Genomic DNA, 7,881 nt, shown 5'->3' with positions numbered 1-7,881 from the left:
CCACATGGAGACCAACAGAAACACAGCCTGAACCACAGTCTGAACCACAGTCCATCTCGTTCAAAGCAGATCAGGTTGTGATAGTTCAGCAGCCTGCTCTTCCTGGCCTGGGGACAATGGTCCCACACTCAGTATGACATGGCCTCTGGTCTCACTCATAGCTCTTTAAAGCTACATCAGAGGAAAATCCCAGAACAAACCCATAAACTACCTCCCACTGTTGCTACTGACTGCCAGATAGGTCTTCCCAGAGTCCCTCATTAGCTTGAAAAATAGAGCTGAGTCTCAGGACAGTAGTAGCTCCTCTACCAGTGGATCAATGATCAAATGATGCAGAGTGCAGAGGCATTCCAGCTTTGCCCTAACCCCTATGGGCACACAGAATCCTAGTGTTGTTATAAAAGAATGAAAATCCCAATTATACAATTTTAAAACCTTCTAGCTCAGAGAGGCAGAAAAAGCACCCATCTGACCCTGCTACTCACCTCATTTCCAAGAGAAAAAAGCCCCAAAATCTCACCAGCTCAGATGACAGCTCACAGGGGATAGGCCAAAGGAACCCAATGCCAAAGGCTTTCTAGCTCAAAGCTCAAAAAGCCTCAAATCTACCAAGCTAAAACTTCCACTTTTACACTCTGTCTTAAATACATTTCAGCTGAAAGTTCCACTTACTCTTTAATCCCTGTCAGCTGGTTTCTCACTTTGCCTCTTGACCTAGGGTTAACATTATTAAATCCTGTTCACAGAGGGCTTTTTAATTAAAGGTATGTTCTAGGGCTGACAGATCTATACCATTATTACCTGTTTACAATAAACAGAAAGTTCTCAGAATTAAGGTTTGTGTTAGGGCTCACCCACACCAAACAAAGGACAGGTTTTTGCAGTTCACAATCTGAGGAATCACACTTGGATCAAATATCCTGCAACATTCTCATCTTGGAAATGTTTTAAAACACAATCTTCCACTGTACCAGGGCACCTGTTCATCTTCCCAGATACAAGCCATTTATGTTGCACATTCCATTATACGATCAGTGTCCAGTGCAGTCACCTCTACCTCATAGTTGGGAAGTCCTTCAGACAAACTTCAGTCAAAGCCAAATAATTACACCCATTAAAGAAACAAATGGCCATGAATTTGAAAGCAAGGAGTAGTTAATGGGAACTCAATGAAAATGAGAAATAAAACAAAAAGGATTTGGCTGTACCTAGGAATGTTGGAGTAGAAAGTTTATTATAGACAGATGAGAGAACATAGTCAGACACAGGGATATCTGGGACAGTCTAAAGTTGACATGACCCTGAGCTATGTGAGATAAGAGGAGAGAGGGAAGTGGAGAGCCAGAACAAAGGGCCAGGAGGATAAATGATAAATGAAAAAATACCAGGTAAACAAAATGTTTGGAATACATAAGGAAGGACAGCTGGGAGGAAGGCAGCTCAACTCCTGGGCTAGAGAATTGTGATTGACACCCATACCTTGTAACAGGTAAGGACTGAGGAATGCCGGGAGAACCTTACAGCCAAATCTGCTTTGATTGTTAAGTAGCCACCTTAACAATTTATCCCATCATTTGAGACGTAAGAGTAGAGAAGAATGAGAAGATTGAAATTATTTCATTATAATCTTAAAAATTATTTTTAAAAGTTGAAAATGGCTTTATGGTCCAATATTCTTCAGGGAATTCAAGTATATATTAGAGCACACAAAGTTTTACTCACACCTTTTCTCTCTCAGGTTGTGCATTTTCAAATGGGGGGAGGGGAAAGCATTCCTGTTAGGCACTACCACCCCACTTTGTCCAGATCTTCTGTGTGTTTGAACTAGTGTAACTGTAAAAACTTGCTTTCCAGAAACAAGTTCAGCAACTAATCCATATTCTTGATTCTCTTTGTGTATAACTCCCATCCCTAAGCATACACTTTTCACATTTACTGACCATCTAAAATTGATTACCATTATCATTGCCATCTTCCCACTTCCCCCTCCCTTTCTGTGTTGTGACAACACCAGCTTCAAAGTAGGTCAGTGAACTCAATTCTTACACAGGTCTCTCTTTATTTGTAATCACCCACCTCCAAACAAACAAACAAACAAACAAACAAAACCCAGGGAGGTCAGTAGACACTCATTTGCTGATCTCTTTTACCTCACACTGACCAGTCAGGGCCCACCTGAAAAGAGTTGCAGGATTATGTTCTAGGCCCTGAGCAGTAGAGGTAGCATTCAGTGTTTAAATAAAGTGTAAGCTACATAACATGATCTGCAGGAGACATTGCTTTAAACAAAAACAAAAATCAAAGCACTAGAGAAAAAGGAATGGAATTCTTAATGACTGGGGATTATCAGAGAATATTAACGAATAAGAGAGTAGAGCAGTGATGCATCAACAAAATAAATTTAATAATTTATTTTAACAACTGACTGACTTATTTATTTATTTATTTATTATGTATACACTGTTCTGCATGCATGTACACTTGCACACCATAAGAGAACACCAGATCTCATTATAGATGTTGTGAGCCACCATGTGGTTGGTGGGAATTGAACTCCTGACCTCTGGAAGAGCACCCACTGCTCTTAACCTCAGAGTTGAAAAAGAAAACACATAGGCATACTGACTTTGAAAAACACAGGCTATTCTCTTGTAGAGGGAAATCTATTAATAAGATACTGTTCGATGTTGTCCCTATGTACAATATAAGCTGCTGAGACCTGTAACCTGACAAAGCATTAGTCAATAGCCTGTTTCTCAAATTTGAACTGGCAGAACTGTGTCAATAAGGATTGTACATATGGGCATAGTACAGTCCCGTAATTCAAAATTCAATATTCACTGGATCAAGTTACCTGACATAAACTGTACACCCATCAATCTGGTCTGTTTTCATTCACATTCATAAATTAATAAATATATGTTGGGAAGTTACAAATTAAAAAACCTCACCCTGCCACATTTCTAGATAATCCTGGTGAGCAAACATGAGTTTCCCGGAATCCTAATCTCTAACAGGCCTGGTTAGCATATTACTTATCTGTGGAGTATTTTACAGACATTCTTCCCTCAGCTAAATTCTATCTGGGACCACTAGTTTCTAAGCAATAGTAAATCCTTTATATCATTGGTTCTACTCTTCTATATCACAGCTTAATATTGGAGTACTCCCTGACACAGGACATACCATTTACAACCCCCACAAAATTCAAATGTATCTTTTAGAACTGAGAGAACCTATCTGTCACCCCCAAGGTCAGCAGGAACTAGGCCTAAAAAAGGTCACCTCAAGGTCACCAGACTAGTGAGTCTGCCCCATGGTCACCAGGAATTGGGCCATGGGTCACCAATTCCAAAAACAATGTCGTAAGATTCCCTATCCAAGGAACAGCCTGAGGATAACCACAAGAATGGGAAATATCTTATAGCAAAATGGGGCATTTGTGCTGAGCAGCCTACCAACCTTGTAGTAGAACATTAATGACACAGAAAATACCTAACATTCTTGAGGCCTAGAGATAGCTCACTCAATGTTAATTATCTTAGCTAGCCAATCACTTTGTAAAAAGCTTGCCCTTGCTGAATGTCACCCAATCTTGTAACTGTTAAACTGGAACTTCCTGGTCCTTCCTGAAACCCCAATCAAAACCCTGCCATGCAGCTGCTCAGGGCTCTCCTCTCTGATCCACTGTGTTGGTAATGATGGAGAGACCCAGCTTAAGCCCAAATAAAACTCTTTGCTCTTGCATATATGGTCCAGCTCCTGATGGTCTTTGGTGACCCTAAGTGCTGGCCATAACATATGGGTTCTCATATTGGATCCCCAAGTCTCCCACACACCCTGGGCACATGGAGCTGAACAACAGCCAGTAAGTGAGCACTCTGTCAGTATCTGTCTGTTTCTGTCTCTTTGTTTCTGTAGTTTCATTTTTCAGGGCTCGAGGCAAAATGTGTAATCTGTGTGGTCAGAAAGGTTAGAGCTGATGCTTTGGACAGCTGTGGGCCAGAAGGGGCCTGCAAGACTTTCCAGACCCCCCTCAATTGGGTACATTTGTAAAGGTAATTGAGCACCGAGTTTTCTGTGATCTCTGGACCTCAGAGAGGATGACTGTGCTCCTATTTGTAAAGGGTGGTAGAGTACCCAATTTTCTGTGATCTCTGGATTGTTGGAAAAGGACAATGCAGGTATCTCCTGCAGCAGAGATTCTCTGATATCCTACTTTCATTTTCTCCACTGCAGGAGTGGTGGGATCTTCTGTCTGGCTCTGTGTATTTTTCTGCTGCACAAACAACGGGATCTAGCTGTTTGTGTCTTGTTTAACTGTTTTGTCCCTTGTTGCCATTTTTTTTTTGTCTTTGGGACTGACTGAGGACATGGGACAGAATCTTTCTATCCCTCTAGACTTGATTCTTTCCCATTTCAGAGAAGCTTGAGCCATGCTCCACAAGTTCCAGTGAGAGTGGCGAGGAGGTGCCAAGGGATGGATACAGTATGTGCAGCTCCAGGCTTGGCACCTCTGCCAATGTTCTCTGGTTTCTGGTTTGGCAGAGCTTAGCCATTACTCTGGCCTGGGGTCTGGCAGAGCTTGGCCACTGCTCTGGACTCTGATCTGGCCAAGATTTGCTGCTGCTGTGGTCTCTGGTCTGGCAGAGTTTGGCTGGTGTTTAGACTCTGGTCTGGTAGAGATCAACAGATATTTTACTGCTTCATTCACTGGTCTGGCTGAATTCAGGACACCATTCCAAACTCTGGTGTAGTTGGGTGGAGCCTGACTTTGGGGTAGGTCACCACTTATGGAACAGGATAGAGGGCCCATAGAGAGACAGGCCACTGTTTTGAGTTTTGTTATTTTCTTCTTCATTTTCTTTGCACGCACTGTACCCAGTACATTTTTTCTTGTGCTGTTCTTTTGTGGTTTTGTTTGCATGTGTTGGTCTCAGTGGGCTGGTGACCAAACAGCTGTGCTCTATGGTGACTTTGCCTGCCCCATCCTCCCAGCACTACAAGCTGGGGCACCTCTGGTCTCCAGTGGGAGCACACATTTCCACATGGTTGGCTGGGAAAGCTCAGTTGGAGAGGGGTCTGTGTACAGAAAATCCTGTTGGGCTGGACCTTGTTGCCTCTTTGCTTCTTCTCTGAGGTGACCTGAGGTTAGCTCTGGCTTGGAACAATGATCTTCAAATATGCTCTTAACCAGAACGTATTGTGGTTATTACTATTATTTTTATTTGGTTAGGGTTCCCTGTAGCCCAGCATGGCCTGAAACTAAACAGCTATAAGATAACCTTGAATTTCTGATCCTTCTGCTCCACCACTTATCAACTGTGCTACATCTCTAATCCCTCAAACTTCTTTTTGAGCCATAGGTGACTTCAACTAGGAAGTGGACAGAACTCAAAAGGAGAAGACTTGGCTCCACCGAGTTCCCTGGGTCTTTGCCAGTGTACTGGCACCGTGCCAAGAGTACCCATCTGAGAACCTTGGCACATGACTTATTAGCCTGGCTGCACTTATGAGATTGTTGCTTGAGAACCAAGCCAATTCTTTTGTAGGTGAAGTCTCAATCTGGCAACTGGAATAATTTTGTTAGAAAATCTTAGAAAGCACATGTATGATTGTGGTTTGCATGGGTGGGAAACCTTTGTCAGTGTGCTCCCCAAAGTGCTACAGGACATAAGCCAGGGTAGGAGGGAGGGATAGATGAGGAATTCACCATGTCTGTGTGTCTACCCCCCCAAAAAAAATCACTAGTGCAAGAAAAAAAATAGCTAGAATGCATTTTGTATTCAAGGTCTAGAAGTGAGGTAGCAGGGGGCCTTTGGGCAATGCTTTCACAGAACTGCATCCATTCAAGTGCAATGTTTGTAAATTCATACTGAGCAAGGAAGGAAGTGAAAGGGAGGGGAAGGGAGGAAGGGAAGGAACATGTTCAAAATCTCCCTGGCAAGAAAACAGAAAGGAAGAAAATCCTGCTTAATGATGTTCTACCTTTTGTCTCTGTGCCCAAGAATTCTTAAATTGTGTTTATGTGTGCATCTTTTCATCATATTTATACACACACACACACACACACACACACACACACATATGTATATACTCTAAAAGCTTGCTGAATAATGGTATTTCAATGTCTTCCTCACATTTCAACTGAATTATTTTCGGGCCCTAAATCTAAACCAATTCTCATCAATATTTAGAGGTTTTGATTGTTTTGAATGTGTGGTTTTATTTTCTTAGTTAACAGTGTGTACACAGTCCCTTACAGCAGGGTCATCATGCTTGGATCTCTAGAAAAGTAATGAAAAACAACAAACAGTACTAATAATGTTAGTGACTAAAATGAAAGTTACTGAGTGCATTGTACAATGACCTCAGATGCTCTTTTCAGACAGGACATTTTATGATGAATTTTTTTTTCATGAGGAATAAAATGCCTGTTAAACTTAGGGCTTGTTTACAACATTCGCTTGAAAACAAGGTTCAAGATGCATCATGAAGTCATAACATCAAATTATGTACAAAGAGGACATAATCTGCTTTCCAGATATGGTCTCCTAGGGATAAGTATGGTAGGATGCAAAGCCCAGGACACTTTCTGAGGATATGACCTCTCACAAAACCTAATGAAAATATAGATTTTTTCCCAGAAAATGAACATGTACATAAAACCAACTACATATAAAGCACTTACACAGTGAATGTCAGAGAGTGACCAGGTTAAAAACTAACACTAAATAAATGGCACTGTTGCTGTATCTGAAATTTCTATCTTGTTTGGAAGGCAGAGACAGAAAGACTGTTAACACCTGTATTTAAGGCAGGGTGTCTGCACAAAGAAAAGCAATGCTTTGCTTCTCCTGTTCCTTTTTTTCTCCTCCCCTTCCTCCTCCTTCCTTACCTCCTATATATGAAGCAAATGTTCTACCTCTGAGCTGTATTCCTGGCTTTTGTACAAAACAGGCAGATACAGACAGTCTTTGGATATAATAAAGCCAGATGCTAAACCTCACTAAAGCTTAAAGGCAGTAACTTTTTATGGGATAAATTAAAAAGAACACAGAGAAGGCAACAGGCATAGAGGAAGCTGTCCTAGTAACAGCAGTAATAGAACAAGATAAAAAGACTTCAGGAAATGTTTTTTACAGATGGCACAATGGCTGGCATTAACAAATGAAATGCTATGTGCTCCCATCCTCTAGGTGGGAGTCTGTACTACTATCATATTATGAAAACTTTGTTAATAGAATTTACTGTTTAAAACATTATTTGTCCTTCCACAGATAGTTACTGTTTATGATTTAGGTACCCAGTACTGTGCTAAGTCCTGAACACACAGAAAATGATTCATGCAAACACCATTCTTTCTCTATAAACTTACAGTCTTGTGGGGTAATTCATCAAAAACAAACCTATATACCATGCGTAGAAATGTGTACATCACTATAAATTACACTATGAAACCTAAAGAAAAGCAAGAGGTACTTAACACCCCAGAAGGGATAAAAATATACATATTGAAATGCCTAGAGGTGAGAGCATTTTAATTCAGTAGGGGAAATGAAAGAAGATGAATGTGTTTGCCATATACAAGGCAAGAAGAAAATAATAATAATAATAATAATAATAATAATAATAATAATAAAAGAGGACGCCATATGGGCTGAAAAGATGGCTTAGTGATGAAAAACACTTTCTGTGGGGCTGGAGAGATCGCTCAGAGGTTAAGAACACTGGCTGTTCTTCCAGAGGTAATGAGTTCAATTGCCAACAACCACATGGTGTCCCATAACCATCTATAATGAAATCTGGTGCCCTCTTCCGGTGTGTAGGTATATATGCAAACAAAATATTGTATTCGTAATAAATAAGAAATCTTAAAAA

The sequence above is a fragment of the Meriones unguiculatus genome, assembly GCF_030254825.1.
Source record: "Meriones unguiculatus strain TT.TT164.6M chromosome 13 unlocalized genomic scaffold, Bangor_MerUng_6.1 Chr13_unordered_Scaffold_28, whole genome shotgun sequence".
Classification (NCBI taxonomy): Eukaryota; Metazoa; Chordata; class Mammalia; order Rodentia; family Muridae; genus Meriones; species Meriones unguiculatus.
This window is presented reverse-complemented; position numbering follows the sequence as displayed.